We start from the raw sequence: 20968 nt of genomic DNA, 5'->3' as shown, positions 1-20968 counted from the left end.
GGGGAGCTGGGGTCTGGCCACCAGGGACAGATGGTAATATGGCCCTGGGGACTTGGAGCAGAGAAGGTGGCATTTGGGCTGAGCCACAGAGGGTGTTAGAGTCTCCAGGGCAGAGGTGGAGGCCCAGGTGAGACCAGCAGGAAGAGACCTAGGGCTTCTGAGCTATGCTCTGTGCTGGGCACCATGCTTGGTGGCTGACACCCCAGCTCCCAGGGTAGAAGCCCCTGGCTGGAGCCTAGGAAATGAGAGGTGGCCGGAGGAGCTGGGGCAGATGACCCCGTGTAGCAGCTGCTGCAGACACCTGCGGTCACTACCCAGCTCCACTGCTCCCAGCCCCACAGAGGCTTGGTTTCCTCCTGTAAAAAGGAGGTGATGTCGCCTAACATTGTTTCACCTCATCAGAGCCTTGCCAGGTGTCTGGTGTCTGAGACAAGTGCCCTGTCTGCGTTGCTCAGCCCCTGGGTATCCCTCCTTCCCTCCTTCTAATGCTGATAGGCGGGAGGCCCAGCAGCCTGGCAAATACCCTGCCTCAGCTCAATTCTATGTGTCTCAGTTTTCTGACCTGTCAAATGGGGGCCCCTACCTCCCAGGGAGGGCTTGAGGGGCAAGTGCAGCCATGTCCCAGGAGCGCTGAAAATGGGCCCTGGAGCACGGTGGGGGCTACGGAAATGCTGCCACTGCTTTATCTCTGCGTGTGTGATTTTTGAAAACCAGAATGAAAACCCCTTCGGGCAGGGTGATAGGGAGACAAGAGCAGGAGAGAGGGTGGCCCTGGGACACGGATCAGCTGAGGCTCAGGACCTAAAGCTGATCAAGGGGGGCAGGTGGCAAGGGAGACTGAGACAGAGTCACCAGGTGGGTCCTACATGTGCTGGTGCAGCCCATGCAAACCGGCTGGTGAATCTAGTCCTGAAAGCAGCAGCCTGCCCATTTTGTGGCTGAGAAAACTGAGGCTCCTGGAGGTCCAGCCTGCTAGAGCCAGGATTTGAGTCCCATTGTGTAGGGCTCTGAACCTGACTTCCTTCCTCCTGGCACACAGGTCCTCACATCTGTACCCTTGTAATCCACCCCCACCCCGTGCATGCCACACGTGTTCCTGCCTGCTTCCAGGAACGAGCTAGAGACACCTGGAGTAAAAGACATGGAGACAATAAAAAGAATCTATATCCCAGAAGAGGAAAAAGAGGGCCAAAGAAGAGCTGAAGAGTTATTTGTATTAAGAGGATACCACACCAAGTCCTGAGGCTCCGGGCAAAAAAAAAAGAAAGAAAGAAAAGAATGGAAAACTGAATGGAAAAGTGAGTTCTGAGCTCCCTGGTAGTCCAGGTGAAAAGGGGAATAGCACGGGGTTCACGGTGCTGACTTTCCGATACAAGGAAACAGGTCTGAAGAAGGTTCCTTCCAGCTCTGAGCTCTGCAGGAGGTCATCCTGAGGGTCTGTATTCCGTGAACAGGACAAGTGGTGACTCGCGTCCCTGGCAGCAAGCCTCCACATCTCAGGCGAGGGAAGGCGCATCTGGTTGATGCTGTGCTCCCCCTCTCCCTTTGCCAGGGGCGCACACCAGGCTTCGTGGGGCTCAATGGCTCCTGGGGCTGAGCAGTGTCCCTTGCCCTTTATGGATGAGGCCCGTGGAGAAGCCTGGGCTCTGTCCTGAGTCTACTGCGCCCGTGGGGTGGGGAGCCCCCAGCACCAGCGCAGGCCTGCAGGCGCCAAAGCCCTGCCCCTCTGCTGCACTGCTCCGCTCAGGGGGTCCGTGGTGGATGTCCTGCTAGGAGCTAATCCCTCCCTCCCTCTCCCCCTCCTCCCAGTCTCTTCCTTCCCCTCCTCCCTCTCCCCTCCATGTGCGCACACACGCACAGCAACTCTCCCGTCAGCTATAAATCTCAGCTAAGTGCTCCCCTGGGCTCCCAAGCCCTCCGGAGCCCAGCTCTAGGCCTGGCAGCTCCGCCTGCTGGGGCTGGGACAGGCGTGAGGTGGGGGGTGGGGGGAGTGGTGTGTGGAGCGGGGCGCCGGGCTCCGGCTGCTCCAGATGCCGCTGCGTCCCTCATCCCCATCGCCGGCCTGGGGCGCCCTGCGGTTTGCCTCACCCTGGACCAGACCCAAGAATCAATCTCCTCTGCCCCCACGCACGCAAGGGGAAGTCTGCGGCGGAAGCTGATGGGTTGTGTCCCGGGGCCGTAGGGAACCAGCTGCCTGTCGTTAACCATGGTTCACTATTGCGTACACGCCTTGAGGTGCCATCTGTGCTGTTAGCCTGTTGTGTTGGTGCTGTCCCGGATTCGGGGTGGACAGAGCTGGATCAGACAGTGCCCACGGGGGTTGGAGTCGGGGTTCACTGCCCGGTGGCGGAATCAGCCAGCCAGCCACCCTCCCCACTCTTCCAGGGCTGCTGCGTCTGGTTGTTCAGGTTGGATGCTGAACAAAGCATCTGGCCCAGCCCTACTCTCCTTGCCCGAAGGCTGTGCCTGTCTGGAGGGAGTGGTGGTGCCCTCTGCCCTCTACAAGTTCACGCAGAGACCTGTAGGCTGCGACCCCCTGGGAGGGGTATCTTTGAGTCCACACAAAGGGTCCGTGTAGCCCACGTGCCATGATTTGCAGACCCAGACCCAGAGGTGCCAAGTCAGCAGGCAGAGGCCAGTGGGTCGTGGAGGAGACAAGATGCCTCCCCACCCCGGTGCAGCCCTCCAGCCTGGGAAGCACTACAGGGCCGTGTTCTGGCCCCGCACACCTTTGGGCCTAGCCTGGGAGCGGTCCTGAGACAGGACGGTGCTCTCTGCCCACAGGCATCACAGGACACTGCTGCCCCCCGAAGCCACCGATTCCTTCCTTTTACCCCCAAGTGGTCTGGGCCCTGGCATCCTCGGTCCTGTGTTGGGAACTTGCTGCTCCTCCCGGCACCAAGCTGAGGGGAGAGAAGGAGCCCTGGAGCAGGAGCCAATGGACCTGGGCCTGCTCACGGGGCTGCTCTTAATACCTGTGTGTCCCTAGGTGAGTCACCTGACCTCTCTGTGTTAATTCGCCATAGCTTCAACGTGACCTCCTGCCAAACCAGCCCAAACCCAGCCACCTCAACCATCTGGGCTCCCACACTCGGGGCTGGAGGTTGACTAGGGTTCGGCCAACCGGGCTGGCTTTGGGCCGAGGGCCGGGGTTCAGGCCGGCTCCACCTGTCACCATGTTCTCCTTGGACATCTTGGAATCCTGTGTCCTGAGTCCTGGATGGGTATCAGCCGGGCCTGTGTCCCCCTCCACCTCCTGCCGTCAGAGGGGATCCCGGTGGTCTGGGCCATCGCCAGCTTTGCCAGGGTTCTACGGAGTGAGTTCGGGGCTTCCTGCGGGAATTCAGGAGGGCAAGGCAAGCTGAAAAGCTCCACTTGCCCCGTTTCTCACTCCTCCTGTGTGTGAGTGTGAGGATCCCCAGATATTCAGAATGTGTCCGGGAGCCAACCACATGTGACCACCCCCAGCACTGGGTGTCCTGTGGACATAGTCCCAGGGCCTAGAACCCTGGCTCCATGTTTGTTGAATGAATGCATGAACTAGTTGCTCAATCTTCTTTCAATGCCCCCCCAACCCCCAGCCAAAGCACATATTTTACTGCATCTGGTTATCTGTAGAGCAAATCCTGTCGGATGAGAGAGCATTAATTTTGTTTTCCTTTTTGCTTTAGGGGGAGGGATAGGAAGGAAAGGACTCAGGGAAGAAAGAGCCAGAGTAGGAGCTGGAGTCTCACCTGCGCCCCCTCCCCACCCCCACGCCTCCTACACCCAGACCCTCTGCCCTCAGCTTCCCATTCCTGTTTGCTTATCTTACTTCCCTCCACCTCCCCTCTCCATCAGAGTGGTCACTTAGTGCAGGTGGCTTTGCTGTCCTGTGACTGGGACAGTCATCTGGTATAATTATTTCACACTATGCGGTAAATGGCTGATAGTTTCTAGGGATATTTGTATTTTGTGAAGCAGATGCTCATCTGCACAGAGAAATTCATTGGCATCATTTTGGAAGATATATTTTTTTTCACTAGGAAATACAAACATTTACAAAAGCAGACAGAAATAATAAAAGGAGCCCCCACATAGATGTCACTCAGCGTCAACGCTGGTTCATTCAAGAGCAAGCTCGTTTCCTCTGTACACCGCCCACACTCCCCACATGCAGTCTTTTGAAGTAAAACTAGGCAATTTATCACTGAATTCATAAATATTTTAAAGAGCCATCATACCTCAAATAATCCCTTGATTTTGTCAAACCTCCGCTCTTCAAGTTTCTAATTGTCGTATGAATTAATAGTTAACATTTTTTTTTTTGGTAGTTTCTTTGGATCAGGTCTTTCCACTGTGGTTGACTGGTATGTCTCTCTTTGTGGTACAGTTTAGCATTTGAGCCTGTAAGTCTCCGTATTGTCGTGCAACCTTCCCCGCGCCACCTCCAGAACTTTCTCATCTTCCCGAACTGAAGCTCCGTCCCCGTGAAACACCCAACCCCCAGGCCCTGCCTGCCCCTGGCCCCCTGTCCGTGACTACCCCGGGGACCCCATATGCACGGGATCATACAGTGTTTGTGCTTTAGTGACCGTGTCCACAGGTTCATCCGTGTGGCGCATGAATGCTCTTCCCATGGAAGGCTGAGTCATGGTCCACTGCGTGGGCACATTTCTTTTGTCCGTTTGTCCATCAGTGGGCACTTGTGGTATGTCTTTTGGACTCACGTGTCTTTCTTTTATTGGACCAATCTGTTGGCAGAGCGGGCGGCTCGTCCTGTAGTTTCCCACGGGGACTCTTACTGGCCATGTCCCCACGGTGCTGTTGTTCATGTGGCTCTGTCCTCCGCGTCCATGACTGGGCCTAAGTTAAAGACCCTAGAGGTTTGGTACGATCCAGGCTCAGCTGGGTTTTCTCCTAGACTCTTCAGGGGGGTGTTACGTTCTTCATGGGGGCGTGTGTCTGCTGCCTCGCCTTTCGGGGCATCGGCATCTGCTGCTGCCCAGGACTCAGATTCATGGATTCACTACTGTGCAAACTGACAGGTCCCTCCTTCCTGTGTGAGCGGCGACCCTTGTACCATGGGGGATTCCCCTGAAGGCGAGCTATTCCGGTTATTTGCTTTTTATCTGCCTCCAAAGTTTGCAAGCTGGAGGAGCGCTCATTCACTCCTCATTCATTTACTCAATCATTCATTCACTTGTTCCACTTGTTCATTCATTCACACACCCATTCATTTCTCGCTCTCTCATTCACTAACCATTCACACACCCATTCACTCATCCATTTACTCACTCATCCACTCACTAACTTATTTACTCACTAACTTATTCACTCACTTATTCATTCATTTGCTTACTCCTTCATTCATTCGCTCACTCATTGACTCATGCATTCACTTATTGACTCATTCACTCATTCACATACTCATCAACACACTTATTCACACACTCACTCATTTCTCACTCTCTCATTCATTAACTTACTCACACACCCATTCACTCACTCATTTACTCACTGACTCATTAATTCATTCATTCACTCATACACTCATTTCTCAGTCTCATAGTAATTCATTCACACACCCATTCACTCATTCACTCACTCATCCATCTACTAACTTGCTCACTCATCCACACACCTATTTACTGACTTTTACTGACTGCCTGGTCTGGGTACTCACTGAGGTTAGGAAGATGAAATATTGGGAAGTCACACACCTAAAGGGGAGATGAGTGACCAGGATAATAGAAGAATTAAGGTCCCAAGGGTGCACAGAGGTGAGGGAGCCTGGAAGAAGTGCTTTGATGGCAACACCTGGATGCACATCATCTTGTGCTAGGATTAGCAGATGGTGGAGGTCAGCTGGCGGATGTGTGTCCCTGCTGGCTTGGGTGACAACTAAAACTTTTAGATTTTCTAAATTGGGTTTTTAAAGCTAGAATGCCTATAAAGCAGTCCTGGCACTATTGGGTTTCCAGAAGGACAGATCCAGCTGGCATTCCTCTGGTGTGTTTCCCATCTGGAATCAGAGGCATGTTAGTTAGAGTCTGGACACAGCTGCATGCAAGGGCTCCAGTGGGAGTGACTAGGACCTTGGAGGACATAGGAGGAACCTGCTTTGCTGCAGGAGCCAGTGGCTGTCAGACATGGGATGCCCCAGGGATGGGCTGTGGGAGGGCCTGGCCTCCATAGACTCAGCTGCCCCTGCCTCTCTGCAGTCACATGACTCCTTAGGTCTTGTCCTCCAGAGAACTGCTTGTTCCATCCATGTTTCTCCCTTAGCTGTACTCACCTACTCCAAGGAGCTGGAGGCGATGGGCATTGAGTTCCTCCCTCCATCTCTGTACCCCCAAAAGGGGCCTGACCACAAAACTCTCTGGCTGGTCGAACTTGGATCAAGAGGAAAAGAAGACCAAGTCCTGGACGTTACATAGTGCAGCTTCTTCATCTCATACTCCAGTTCTAGCAGGAAAGAGGTGACATCCCCAAGTGGGTGATTGAAGGGGGTGTATTTGTTGTTAGGGTGTGGGGTGAGTGGAGAGAGGAGGGCAAGAGCAGGAAGCCATTACCATCCAAGGGCTGCAGAACAAGGAGAGGGTGGTGCTACCCCAGAAGCTAGTGAGAGCCAGGTGGAGGAGCCCTCCCTGCCCTTGCCCAACCTTTTGATTGGACAGAGAATAAACCCTCTTTCTTCCCTCTCTCTAGACTCCTGCCTGCATCTCTCATTGGCAGGAAGCTAGAGACCAAGGGAAAAATTATTCTTGAGTCAACCTTTGGGGTCATCCTTAAGCCTGGGCCTCTCAAGCTCATCCTTAGGAGTTGATCTCCTGGGGCCCAGAGAATGTGACCAGGAAGGCAGAATAACCAGCGGAGCACATGAAAACACAGACAGGAGATTCAACTGACCAAGGTCAATCATGGCCAAGGCACATAGTAGATGCTCAACAAAAATTTGAATTTCCCTCCATGATTAAGAAGAGCCACTGAGATGGAGAAGAAGAGGCTGGTAAGGAGTCGGGAGGCCTGGGCAAAGCTGGACTGTGCCTCCTTGGGCAGGCTGCTCCAGAACATTCCAGGGCTCATTTTGCTCATTGGGCCACTCTGTGAGTCACTGAGTATACAGATGCTCAGCCCTCGTAGCCATGAAGCACATCTGTGAATGCACTGTGGGGTTTTCCTTTCCTTCGGGGCTCTGTCTGGAGGCTGATCAAATGCTGGGGAAAAGGAAGTGGAGAAAGGTGATATGAGTCTTTAGGGTTTGGCCTTAGCTGGAACCTGGGGACCAGCAGCTGGCTCGGCCCCTGGGGAATCCGTGTGATGAGCTGAATCACAAATGGCACTAGAAGGAAAATTAAGATGTCATGCCATTGCCAGGCTGTCTCACCAGAGTGCTGCTTACTAAGGGAACTTTCTGCTCTCTGCTGTGGCTCCCTTATGCAGAGGGGGCTGGGTGCTCCAATGACTCAGGAAGATCCTTCTGTTTCATCAGAAAAGCTTCAGAATTCTCAGCCCTGAGCCCCTCATCATACAGACTGAGGTGATGGAGCCACTAGTCTTTTATCAAGATTTATCTTAAATCTGAGAACAGGTTATGGGACCAGATATGCCTGGGTGTGAATTCTAGCCACCATCATTTACAAGCTGTGGGGTCTTGGGCAGGTGTCTCAGGTCCCCTCCTGGCAAACTAGGTTTTCATAAGGAGTAAGTGAATTAGGGAGAAGTCTTCCCAGACTCTGCCACCCCATGCACTCAGCTTCCCAGCCTCTGTTTCCCACTGCATTGATGAGCCTTGCCCCAGCCACCTTGCTCTGCTGCTTGCCACCAGTCCATTTCCCTGCCAGGCCATGTGCTCTTCAAGGGTGTGGATCCACCCTGCTCATCTCTTCGTCCTCCACCCCTGCATGCCTGAGGAGGGTGGAGGTCTTTCTTCCACTGGAGGCTTCCAGGAGATTTTCCCAGGTATTAACTAGGCTGTGGCTTTTACTCACCAGTCAGAGTAGAGGGTGTACCAAGCTGGTCTGTGTCGCATGTTCTGAGTCGATGTTCACTCCATCTGTCACTCTTGTTTGTTCAGTCCCTTGTTCATTCCCCAAACTTTTACCCAGTGCCTCCAAGGTGCCAGGGAGCAGAGAAGAGGAAGAGAGGAGCCCTGGGGGATAAATGGCTGTATAAGCAGGCCAGCCCCCTGCTATGGGCTATGGGGACAACAGGAGGGACCTGGACAGTCTGAGAACCTAGAACTTAGATGCTGCCCACTGTGATTGTCTAGTGAACAGATGAAGGAATTGGAAATCAGGGGCATGTGGTGACTGCCGCGTAGTAGGGCTTGTGACTTCCTGTCCAAGGCTGTGGGACACAGAGCATTCTGCAGGAGGGATACAGGAGCTCCAGGGTTGCTTGAGTGGCCTCCTGAAGAGACAGCTGGCCTGTTAGGCACCCCTCCCAGGACAAGGGGGCACTTTGCCCCCTCATGGTCTGACCTTACCCTCCTAGAACCCATCCTCACATCCAGGCATCTAGAGTGGTCTGCCCTTCTCTCAAAAGAAAGTTGCTGTTTGAGAAATAAAATGAACTTCATATGAGTATATTATATAGGAAAGTGATTCCTAATGAAATATACCTTCCTGACTCAAAAAGGAATTAATGCCAGGTTCTCAATTTCCTGCCCATCTTCCAAACCCTGTGTTGTCTGAGTCCATGGCGGCCGCTGTAACAGAATTTCATGGGTTGGGGGCTTATAAACAAGAGAGGTGTATTTCTCATCATTCTGGAATCTGAGATCAGGGTGCCAACATAGTTGGGCTCTGAGGGGGTTGCTAACTTCTGGCTGTGTCTGCACACAGTGGAAGTGGTGAGGAAGCTCTGTGTCATCATTTTATAAGGGTATGAATCCCATCATGGGGCACCACCCCCATGGCCCAAGCACTTCATGGAGGTCCCACCTCCGAATACCATCACATTGGGCATTAGGATTTCAACATGTGAATTTGGGAGGCCACAAACATTCAGACAAATAGTAGGTGTCTTAGTGCTTGCGTGCTTGAGGTCCTCAAAAGTATTTCCCACCACTAGTTTCTGGATGGGACTCTTTACAGGTTGTAAAGTGCTTCTCTGCATGTGCTCTTTTGTTACCCAGCAATTATCGACCAACTCCACAGAGCTGGACACTGAAGCTCGGGGTGGGGGTGGTTATGTCTGCCCAAGACCACACGGTACAGCTGAGAGGCAGAGGTTCACTTTACTCTGACTCTCCACAAGGGATCTGGAAAGGACGGCACATACCTCTGTGTTATCCTGGGTGGACACCTGCTGGTGCTTGGACAGCCACCCAAAAGGGCACCCTCTAGTAAAATTCAAAAATTAACTGTAGGGACCCAAAAATAACAATCCCAGGGGAAACTTAACCTTCAGAGTGAATGTAAAGAAATAAAATAATTAACATGTTGTTAGGTTCTGCTGTGTTCAGAATGGTTTTGGGGAGGATGTGACCACTTGAAGAAGACACCTAAAGTGCCGTGTGGGGCCCAGAGGGCACAGAATAGCTTTTGCTGCTGTGGGGACAGATGCTAAGTATTACTGAGCATCTATTCTGGGTCAGGCTAGAAGCCTTCCAGATATTGCCTGAAAAACCAGGACATCATAGCCTTTAATATATGCCTGGTGCCTAACTAAGCCTGGCAGAGCAGATACTAAGAAACATATTTATTTTATTATTTTTTGGAGGAGGGAGGGAAGAGGGAGAGGGAGAGAGAGAATCTTAAGCAGGCTCCACACTCAGTGTGGATCCCGACGTAGGGCTTAGTCTCAAGACCCTGATATCATGACCTGAGCTGAAATCAAGGGTCAGATACTTAACCAACTGAGCCATCCTGGGACCTTAAGAAACATATTTTAAATAACATTTTCCCCTGCTTATAAAAATTAATATATGTTTATTTGAGTAAATTTGGGAAATACAAAAAAATAAAAACACATGGAATCCCACCATTAAGAGATGTTTGCTTTCAACATTTTGACATTTATCCTTATTCAGCCAGACTTTCTACAACCTGGGATCATACTGTGTATAGTGGTATTTAGTAGTATTTCCCATTCAACAATGCATTCTTGTCATGTGATTTCAGAGGGGCAGGAGAGCCTGCTGGTTAAGGTAATGGATTCCAGAGCAAGTCTCAGCCGTTTGCTAGCTGTGACAACTTTACTTAATTCCCTTGGGTCTTCATTTCCACAAATAAAATAGGGATAAGCACAGAACCTATCTCACCTGCTCGTGGGAACAATTAATTAAATATGTAATGTGTTTAGAACCAGCCTGGCATAGAGCAAGCTCTAAGTATTTGATAGTGTTCTTATTCTCAATAAAATTAGTTAAGACACTCCAGCTGCTTACTTTATTCATTTATTCAATGACATTTCCTCACACCTGCTGTGTGCCCAATACTCTTCTAAACATGAAGGATCTCTATGTCTAGGACACAGGAGATAAGACATCTGTTTTTAATGATCTACACATGTGTCCAGCACACACAACCACTCTGAGCATATTCTCTGTATTACTGTATAAGTGCTGGGCATTTTCCAGAGCCTTCTCACACAGGATGCTACATTTTGTTCTTTATTTTTTTTCTCCCAAGTGTTTATTTAAATTCCAGTTAGTGGGGATCCCTGGGTAGTGCAGCGGTTTAGCGCCTGCCTTTGGCCCAGGGCACGATCCTGGAGACCCGGGATCGAATCCCACGTCGGGCTCCCGGTTCATGGAGACTGCTTCTCCCTCTGCCTGTGTCTCTGCCTCTCTCGCTCTCTCTGTGACTATCATAAATAAATAAAAATTAAAAAAAAATTCCAGTTAGTGTAATATTAGTTTCAGGTGTAGAATTTAGTGATTCAACACTTCCATACATCGACAGGTGCTTATCACAATAGGTGCTCTCTTTATTTTTTTAAATTTTATTTATTTATGAGAGACACACAGAAAGAGAGGCAGAGACACAGGCAGAGGGAGAAGCAGGCTCCATGTAGGTAGCCTAACATGGGACTCGATCCTAGGTCTCCAGGATCATGCCCTGGGCTGAAGGCGGCGCTAAACCGCTGAGCCACCGGGGCTGCCCAATAGGTGCTCTCTTTAATCCCCATCACCTGTTTTCTCCATTCTCCATCCACCTCACCTCTGGTAAGATAAGTATGGTCTCTAGAGTTCAGAATCTGTTTCTTGGTTTGCCATTCTCCCTCTTTTTTCCTCTTTGCTCATTTATTCTGATTCTTAAAGTTCACATGTGAATGAAATCCTATGGCATTTGTTTTTCTCTGACTCATTTCACCTAGTGTAGTACTCTCTAGTTCTATCTACGTTGTTGCAAATGGCAAGATTTCATTCTCACTGATGGCTGAGTAATATTCCATTATATATATTTTTTCTTTATCCATTCATCAGCTGAAGGACCCTTGGACTGCTGCTATAATTTGGCTATTGTTGATAATGCTGCTATAAACATCAGGGTGCATGTGTCCCTTCGAATTAGTATTTTTGTATCCTTTGGGTAAATACCTAGTAGTGCAATTGCTGGGTCATAGGGTAGTTCTATTTTTCACTCTTTGAGGAAACTCCCATACTGTTTTCTAAAGTGGCTGCACCAGTTTGCATTCCCACCAACAGTGTGGGAGGGTTTTTTCCCTCTGCATCTTTGCCCATATCTGTCGTTTCCTGTGTTGTTGATTTTAGCCATTCTGAGAGGTGTGAGGTGATGTTTTATTGTGGATTTTATTTGCATCTCCCTGATTATGAGTGATATTGAACATACTTTCATGTGTCTGTTATTCATCTGGATGTCTTCTTTGGAAACATACCTATTCATGTCTTCTGCCCATTTTTTAACGGGATTATTTGTTTTGAGGGTGTTGAGTTTTATAAGTTCTTTATATATTTTGAATACTGACCCTTTATCAGATATGTCATTTGCAAATGTCTTCTCCCATTCTATTTTTTAAAAAGATTTTATTTATTTATTCATGAGAGACACAAAGAGAGCGAGAGAGGCAGAGACACAGGCAGAAGGAGAAGCAGGCTCCATGCAGGGAGCCTGACGTGGAACTCAATCCCTGGTCCCCAGGATCACTCCCTGAGCTGAAGTGGCACTAAACTGCTGAGCTACCCGGGCTGCCCTCCCATTCTATTTTTAAAAAGGTTTTATTTATTTACTCATGAAAGACAGACAGAGAGAGAGAGAGAGAGAGAGAGAGGCAGAGACACAGGCAGAAGGAGAAGCAGACTCCCTGCGGGGAGTCTGATGCGGGATTAGATCCCAGATCCTGGGATCACACCCTGAACAGAAGGCAGGTGCTCAACCGCTGAGCTACCAGGCATCCTATCTTCTCCCATTCTATAGGCTGCCTTTAGTTTTGTTGATCATGTTCCTGCATTTAGTTTCTGAATGATGCTAAGAAATTGGTATTGTCTCCCATTTCACAGATGTTAACACTTAGAGCAGGCGAGTGACTTGCCATGTCACATAGTGATGAGTACAGTCTGACCCACAAGCCCCTGGTCTGCTTACAGACCACCCGGCTATCTTAGCTCTGAGAAAACCAGATTGGCATTGTAGATGCTACTATTGATTTGTCCAGCATTGATGATTGCTGCTTCCCAGGGCAGTGCGTGCATGAAGGGAGGCCTTTACATCCCATTTCTCACCCACCCCTTTTCCCCTGTGATTTCAAGCCAGCCGCCACTTCTCTCTGCACTTTTCTTAGGCAACTGGGACTGGGACTCCCCCTGAGAGCCAGTCCTTTCCCCCAGGGCCTGGCAGATGCCAGTGCTCTGTAAATGTGCACACAATCAAGTTGGAAGTCACTCTTTAAACATGAACATTGACAAGCGAAAGGTCTTGGGACTAAAGACCTAAGAAGGATAAAGAAAGGAAATGGGGCCTTTAGTTTGGAGAAGACTCAGGACAACCATACCCAATGAGCTGTGGGGTAAAAGGGGGGCATCCAGTGGTAAATTGGGGAAAGCTTAGGTCTGGCCAACCTAGGTTCCACCCCTGAGTGACCTTGAGCAAGTGTTTTCATTTCCTTTGGCCCCATCTGTAAGATGGGGCTGATGCTGCTAGAAAGGAGGACCATGTGAGTGAATGTGCTCAGAGTGGCTCTGTGTGCTGGGCATGTGCTTAGACCCTTAAGAGCAGAGATCTTATCTGCTTTGCTCTAGAAATGAACACTTTTTATTTTTTATTTTTTTGAAAGATTTTATTTATTTATTCATGAGAGAGAGAGAGAGAGAGAGAGAGAGGAAGAAGCAGGCTCCATGCAGGGAGCCCAATGTGGGACTTGATCCTGGAACTCCAGGATCACACCCCTGGCTGAAGGCAGGCCCCAAACCGCTGAGCCACTCAGGGATCCCCCTAGAAATGAATATTTTTAATTAAAAAAATGTGTGAGGACATGTTATTGCATAAATGAATACTCATTCTGAATGAGTCCCAAGGGGGTGTTACAGGGAGGTGGGGTGAGGGGCGGGGGGAGTGGGGAAGAGGATGGCCAAATGAGAAAGAAGCATGAGAGCAGAGGCAAGGGGCCAGAACTGGGGCCAGCGCACCTGCGTTCCAGTGCCTGCTCTGCCTTCTGCTGGCTGTGGAGCTTTAGGCAAAGTGCCTCATTGGGTCCACGGTCTCCTCATTAACAATAATGGTCCTTAACTCATAGGGTTGTTGTAAGAAGTATATAAAGCCTGGCACAAAGGAAGCACCTACCTAATGCAAATCATCATCATCATAACAGTCTATTAATTGGCAGAAAGAAAGTGTGTTAGCTATTTTTGGGCAATAAACCACCCCAAAGCTTACTGGCTTAAAACCACCACTATTTTATGTATCCATTCATCTGGGTTAGCAGGTTGGATTGGCTCCACAGGGTGGTTTTTTGCTGGTCTCACCTGGGTCATTCATGTGGCCATGCTCAACTGAGACCGGGTTATCAGATGGCCTCACGTCCTGTAGTTGGTGCCAGCCCTTAGGTGGCTGGTCTGTTCTGAGGATACTCCATTCTGCTTCATGTGGATTCTCATTCTACATCTTCTGGTCTACAGGCAGTGTTCAAAGAGAGCAGAACCTTGAAGGCCCCTGTGGTCCAGGCTCAGAATGCCCATAATGTCACATCTGCTCTCTTTCTACTGATCTAAGTCTGTTTCAAGGCCAACCCAAGGAGTGGGGAGCCAGACTCCCTTGGTAGGAGGAGTAGGGGAGTCATTTTGCAAATGCATGTGTACACAGAGATAGGACAGATTCTTGTGACCAGCTTTGCAAATAGTCCTCTACAGAGGGAGCTAACATTTTTGAGGCACTGCTGACCTTCTAGGCACATCGACATCCATAGCCATTATCTCCCTGGTGATGGAAAGATCTGTACTAGGATTATTCAAGTCAAGTCTGAAGCAATGTTAAAATGACAGAGATGGTGGCTCTAGGCTGCAGACTAGGGACTGGGAGAGGGGCACTAAGGCTCTTTCTGTTAGCAAGTGTTTCAGGGTTTGAAGAAAATGCACACTATCAAACTGAATTATGGATGAGAGGTAGGATTTCTATTGAACAGTAGGATTGCAAAGTCCTGTTGATTTTGCTGAGAAGAATTGTGAATATCAGCAGAGGTGTGTGGTTCTCCCCGGGCATTAAGGAAGAGAGAGGTACATGATTTTTGAAGGGCTTTAGTTGATAAAGGAATTATCAGTTGATAATTTAGTTGATAGAATTATCTAGTCAGTCTTATAGGAGCTCTGGTGGGGTCACTTTAATGTCCTGACCACATAAAGCAAGATGGGTGTGGACACATCACTTCTTCATCCGCGTGCTTATTGCTCTTGCCTTGGTCTTTTGAAGCTAGTGAACTTTTTTTTACTAGAAAGTGAGATATAATTCTGGATAGGATGGTTTCTTGGCAGGAGACAACCACTCTTGCCAAGAACAATGAGAAAGTCTATGTTGTATAAAATATAAAAATTATCCATTTAAATCTCCAGGGAACAGCCAAAGTGGTAAGAGCTGGAGTAGCCTGTTTCTGGGGAGGGGAGAACCTTAGAGCCAACTATGGCTTTTTTTCTGGGGTCTTTTGTGACCTGGGGGCAGGTTGTGAGTCCAAGCTGGTCCAGTAGATGACACTGCTGGGGACAGAAAGATATTTTTCTCCTGGGGCCAAAGAGACAAAATTAGAGACTGGGGTGTTTGGGGTGGGGGCTCTTCAAACATCTGGTTGATTTCCTCCTCTAGATATTTGCCAGATTCTAAAGCTTGCTGGATAGGGCGTAGATAGGCCAACACGAAAACCTCTGAACAGCAAAGCAGAGTTTTCCTAATCTAGATTCTGAGAAGCAGAGGATCCATGTTTAGGCTCTACTATGGACAGGACCCAGTGAGCTAGCTGCACTCCCATCTGGCTGCTATAGGTGTTTGAGCTCGGGGCCCCTTCCAGCCCCAGTGATGCTTCCAGCAGGGGAATGGCTGTGTACTTTGGGAAGACCATTCTGGACTCAGTGTGGAGAAGGGATGGGAGGAGACAGCAGAGGGGTGTGAGAAGATGCTGCCTGGTGGACAATAACTGAGGAGCTGCATGATGATTGATTTGCTCCATTTCTTTCATAAATCAAGGGAGCAGATAAACATGAGCAGACAGAGGAAGGCAAGCCACTTGATGAATGGACCATCTGTCTTAGCAGCAAACTTGGGAAGATGAGGGTGAAGCCAAGGCAAAAAAAGAGGCATCATTTGTCTTAAGTGATAAGAAAGAAAAGAAAACTGACATTATATTATGACAGGGGTTTGACAGGTTTTTACAACGCAAGAGAAGAATTTGTCCTCATCCTTGTGATATTAAGCAGAATTGAAACTAGGGATGGATCAAAATTATGTTGAAAAAAACAATAAAGCAGTTCTCTGAGACATGCAGATGAATCAGCTCAATTACTTCATTTGAGGAAGCCAAGGCCCAGGCAAGAAAATGGCACCATTTTGTTCAAGGAACCCAGTAAGCTGATTATAACCCACAAGTTTTGTTTGTTTGTTTGTTTGTTTTTTGTTTTTTGTTTTTTACTTTGTGTGGGCTTGCTCTATTTCCCAGATGGTGATCAATTCTTGCAAATGTCTCATATATGTTTGAAGATAATACATATTTAGTTATCATTGGTTTTGAACTTCTATAGGTATGTCATTATATCAAGCTTGTTAGTTATGTTCTTCAAAGTTTTATTTGTCCAGACTGGCGTGTTTATATGCTCAATCTGTTGAGTTCTGAAGAAGATGAGTTTAATCCTCCAACTATGGTGGCAGATAGAGCACCTTCTCTTTCTAATTTTCTTAAAATTGTTTTATGTATTTTGAGGCTATATTATTCAGTACATGCAAGTCTAGTATTCTTCTATTATGCTATGAATTTTTGTTTTACAAAGAGGTAGTGACCTTCTTTCTACTTTTGAGTCTATTTTGTTTAATGTTAATATAGTGATGTTGAGTTTGTTTCGGTGAGTGTTTGCTTGGTACAACTTTTCCTATTTTTAAAGTCCGTCTTTTTCTGCCCTTATATTTTAGGGATTTCTCTGGTAACAGCATGAGGCTGAGGCTGTATTTTGGAAATCCACTAGGAAGATCCCTATCTTTTTAATGGAGAGTTTAGTCCATTTATAATTATTATGATAACTGATATATATATATATATATATATGTTTATTTCCATCATCTTATTGTGTGCCTATTGTCTACCCTGCCTTTGCCATACTTCTTGTTTTTCTCTTTTCCACCTCTCTATAGAACGAAATAAATTTTCTTATTACTCTTTCATCCTAAGCACATTTCCATTCTTTTAGTGGCAACTCTTTAGAGTTTCAGTGTAATTCTGAGTTTAAGATCTCTACTACCCTCTTCTACATAAGATCCTCTATACAAGATGGCTTTAATTCTGAATTAAAACTCTTTTTGTGTCATTCATATTGCCCAGAAGTATATTTCTACTATGTACCTTTATACTTTTCAAATTAGTCATTATCATATATTTTACCAATTTCTTTGCTTATGATTCCATCTTATATATCAGGGGGTAGGAGGAGCAGTTTAATTTAGCTCTCCCTGGAACACATTCTTTACTAGTATTTTATTAGCAAGGCATTTTATCAGTAAGCTTCTTACTCTTTGCCTGAAAATATGTTTATCTTATTTTCATTACTGAGTGATTGTTTAGGTAGACACAGAATTCTAGATCCCCAGTTACTTCTTCTTGGTAAGGTGACAATGTTATTTCACTATCTTCTGGTTTCCATCAAGATGCTTGCTATTGGTGTAATTACCATATATTTTTAGGTAATCTGTCTTTCTTTCTGGTTGCTTTGAGGATCTTCTCTTTGTCTTTGGGATTCCAGAACTCTGCTACAAGACATGTTTATTTTTATTTATCCTACTTGGAACTTGTGATTCCTGAATCTGAGTAGTTACATCTTTCAGCATTTCTGGAACATTCTGTAATTATTTATTTTAATATTACCTTCCCCCCTTCTCCTCTCTTTCCTTCTGGAACTCATAGTAACATTGTTGGAGTGCCCCATGCTTTTCCTCAGGTGCTCATAATCACTGTCATGTTTTCTAATGGTCTCTCCAAGTAACACACCATGCTATCTCCTCAAATCAATCTTCAAGTTCACTGTATGTATGTATGTATGTGTGTATGTATTGCAGCGTGAAGACTCTGTAGCTAGACTTTTAGGGTTCCGATTTAGACAATAAGACCTTTCTGTGCCCAGTTTTGTCTTCTTTAAAGGGAGAGTTATAGTAATACCTACTCATCTAAAATTCTTTTGGGGTTAAATGAGTCAATATATATCAAACTCTTAGAACAGAACCTGGGCCTTAATAAGGCCTGTATACAGGGATGCTTGGGTGGCTCTGTGGTTTAGCACCTGCCTTCGGCCCAGGGTGTGATCCCGGAGTCCTGGGATCGAGTCCCACATCGGGCTCCCTGCATGGAATCTGCTTCTCCCTCTGGCTCTGTCTCTGCCTCTCTCTCTCTGTCTCTCATGGATAAATATATAAAATCTTTAAAAAAAATAAGTCCTGTATACAGGTTAGAACTTGCTTTAATTATTTTAAGAATCTACTTTATGGTCTTTATTCAATAGTTCTGTTATTTGGTATTCTTGGGAAACTTAACCCTCCTGATTATATGTCTTATGTCTTCATTCATGAAATACTATTCTCTTGAGTGTTCTGTAGCATTTGACGCCTGGGGCTTTGTCTGTAGGAATCCTGTGTGTCTCAGCTCTAGCCCCTACGGTATTACAGGCTCAAGGATATCAGGGATATTATAGCCCAGGAGAATCAGGAGTATCCCTGGTCTGGGATATCAAGGATATTGGAGTATCACTGGCTCAGGGCACCTTTTTCCATTCATTAACTGACTGGAGGTTTGTGGGCCATTTGAATAACAGAAATTCAACCCCAAATTCCCATAGGGTATAGGCCAGTAGTCACACATTCTCAAGGGAGACTTTTTTCCCCCACCCAGGGCTCAGGCTAAGAAAGACAGCCTCTTCATGATCTCATGTGCTCAAGTGGAGTTTTTCCACCCAACCTACTCTGTGGAGGAAATCGCCCTTCCAAGATGCTGGCTTTTTGTGGTGGTCTCAGTTCCAGGTCACTGACTCTCTCTGCATATGTGTCAAATCCCATTTCCCTCATTTGCAGAGACCAGCATGGCCTTCCAGGAGCAGCTGTGACATTGTCTCTCATGCAGATCTTCCTTACCGGCTTGTGAGTTCAACCTTTCCTGTAGAAGACACTTTCTCCAGCAATGCAGAAGTGGTCCTATCCACCATATTGCAGGAGGCTGAAGCTTTCTTTGCTCTTCATAACCGCACACCTTGCATGGAGCCCAGCTTAAGGTTGGTCTCAGGAAATATTTGTTGAAGGATAAACTGGAAGGCAGGACATATAAGGGCTTAGGTCTTCAGTTCAGAGTGTTGAGCAGCACTCAGAGTCATATCTCCACCTTGTCAGGAGTCCTGTCCTAAGCACAGAAGACTATGCCTGAAAGAAAGACAACAAGGATTTAATTGGAGACTGTGGTATTCCCTCCCAAAGTCAGCTAACGGTGTTTCTTATACACTTCCTATGTGCCCAATGCTGTCTGAACCCTGAGCACAGCAACGACAATGGCAGACTGGGGCCCAGCCCTTCCCAGAGCTGACACAGTCATGAGTGGGGCAGTGCTTCTCAAAGGTCAAAGCATGTAGGATCACCTGGGGATCTTGTCAATGGGCAGATAGAGCAGGAGGTCTGGGCCTGTGATTCCGTGTTTCCTATGATTCCACACTAACTCTGAGAAAATGCCAGAACTAGAATCCGGTCAGTGCTGGCAGTGTGGAGTAGAGAGGACAAGCTTTGACCTTGAGCAACTGGGGCTAGTCCTGCAGGGTGCCTCTCCCACCTGGGGCCTCCATCAATTCTCTCACTCCTGAGCCTTCGTTCCCTTGTATGTAAGATGTGAGGAATCCATGGGACAGGCTTCAGTAATAACAACACACATCTAGAGCTTCCTGTGTGCCAACCACCCTTCCTAGCATTTGCAGCTACTCAGAGCCCTCTCAGCAGCCATATGTGCACACAACAGCCAACCCTGTCTGCAGGTGGGAAAATGAGGCACAGGGCTATTACATAACTGGCAGGGGATCACCCAACCAGAAAGTGGAAGCTGGGATTTGAACCCAAGCAGTTTACATCCAGATTCATGCTGTTAAGCCAACACAGTGCTGCCCTCCAGGTTATGGAAAGACACTTTGTGTGGTCTCTGGCCCATAAAAGGGAGTACATGATATTAGCCATTAGCATTATTATAGGAAAAGATCATATTGTTATTCCTTCTATGACGACTACTGCTATTATTTACAAGTAAATCCTGTTCCCAGACCTCGGGAGCTCATGGCTCAGGAGATCGAGAGATGCTATGGGAGGAAGTGCCACAAAGATCTGCCTTAGAGGACCCTGCAGAGCTGAGAGGCAGGGCCTTGGGTTGGGGGCAGGCGATGTTGAAGCTGAGGCGTGGCAAGCAAGTGCCAGAGGTCAGTGTGGCTGGGAGGAGGAGGCGGAGTGGCAGCAGAACACCAAGAAAGGGCAGCTGGGTCCAGATAATGTGGGCGCTGGAGGCCAGGCCAAGGAGTGTGGAATTCCTCCTGCAGAGAATGAGGAGCTATGAAGCATCCATGTGACAGCATGGCAATCGATTTGTTTAAAAAGCTGAGTTCTGTGTTGTTTTCCCATAAAAGGAAATATGTAGAGAAATGTATTGGTGATATTTTAGCAGAAAGATAATGGAGGCAGCGAGACATGGGAAGGATCCATGTGCTTGACAATGCTGCTGCTGGAGGTTCATGGAGGTTAAAACCAGCTGACACCTTGGGGTGCAGGCGCTGTTCCCGGCACTCACGACATGGAGTCATCTCATGGTCATACCATCCAGTGGGCACTTCACCTTGATTATCCCTTTCTACTGATGAGGAAACTGAGGCACAGAGGGGCTATGAAAATTGTCCGCGGCCTTGGTTCTGGAGAGCATTCTCAACCCCTACGCCAGGTGCCTCCCTAGTTTTAGAGGGAGAAGCAAGGAGGCAGTCTCAGTCCTGGAGTCATCCCTCTTCCCTCCTCTCCTCCTCTTTCTTTCCTCCTCTCACTTCCCCACCCCTCCCCACTGCAGGCTTGTCGCCAGCATCCCAGTGTTTTGGCTGTTTTCTAGCCAAAGGGGGGCTTCCCCTCCCCCCCCCCCGGCTCTGGCTCACTTCCAGGCCTCCTAGGGCTGCCTGAGTGCCAGCCTCGAGAATGGTGTCCTCGGAGTGGGCCCAGCCCCGAGAGGGCGTCGTTGTTGCCCCAGCCCACTTCCCACGAATGCCTGAGCCCACCGGGAAGAGCCAGTTTGGACAGGACAGGAACAGCTCTGCCTGAGACAGCTCCGCCCTCCGCCCCCC

At 48.1% G+C, this 20968-nt stretch overlaps 1 protein-coding gene across 5 annotated transcripts in view; it reads left to right on the top strand.

Moving 5' to 3' along the window:
• Nucleotides 1-20968, top strand: part of C2H4orf50 (chromosome 2 C4orf50 homolog) — a 113684-nt gene that overhangs the window by 58208 nt on the left and 34508 nt on the right. For 4 of the 5 annotated variants that reach the window (XM_072806565.1, XM_072806577.1, XM_072806567.1 and 1 more), the window contains one exon: nt 1040-1298. The exons of the other annotated variant lie outside the window; for it this stretch is intronic. The gene's annotated coding sequence lies outside the window, so the exon portion shown is untranslated. The remainder of the gene's footprint in view (nt 1-1039; nt 1299-20968) is intronic. 5 annotated transcript variants of the gene reach the window in all.

Source organism: Canis lupus, chromosome 2 (assembly GCF_048164855.1).
Source record: "Canis lupus baileyi chromosome 2, mCanLup2.hap1, whole genome shotgun sequence".
Classification (NCBI taxonomy): domain Eukaryota; kingdom Metazoa; phylum Chordata; class Mammalia; order Carnivora; family Canidae; genus Canis; species Canis lupus.
Note: the sequence above shows the minus strand (reverse complement) of the source record. Positions and strands in the feature narration are given on the sequence as shown.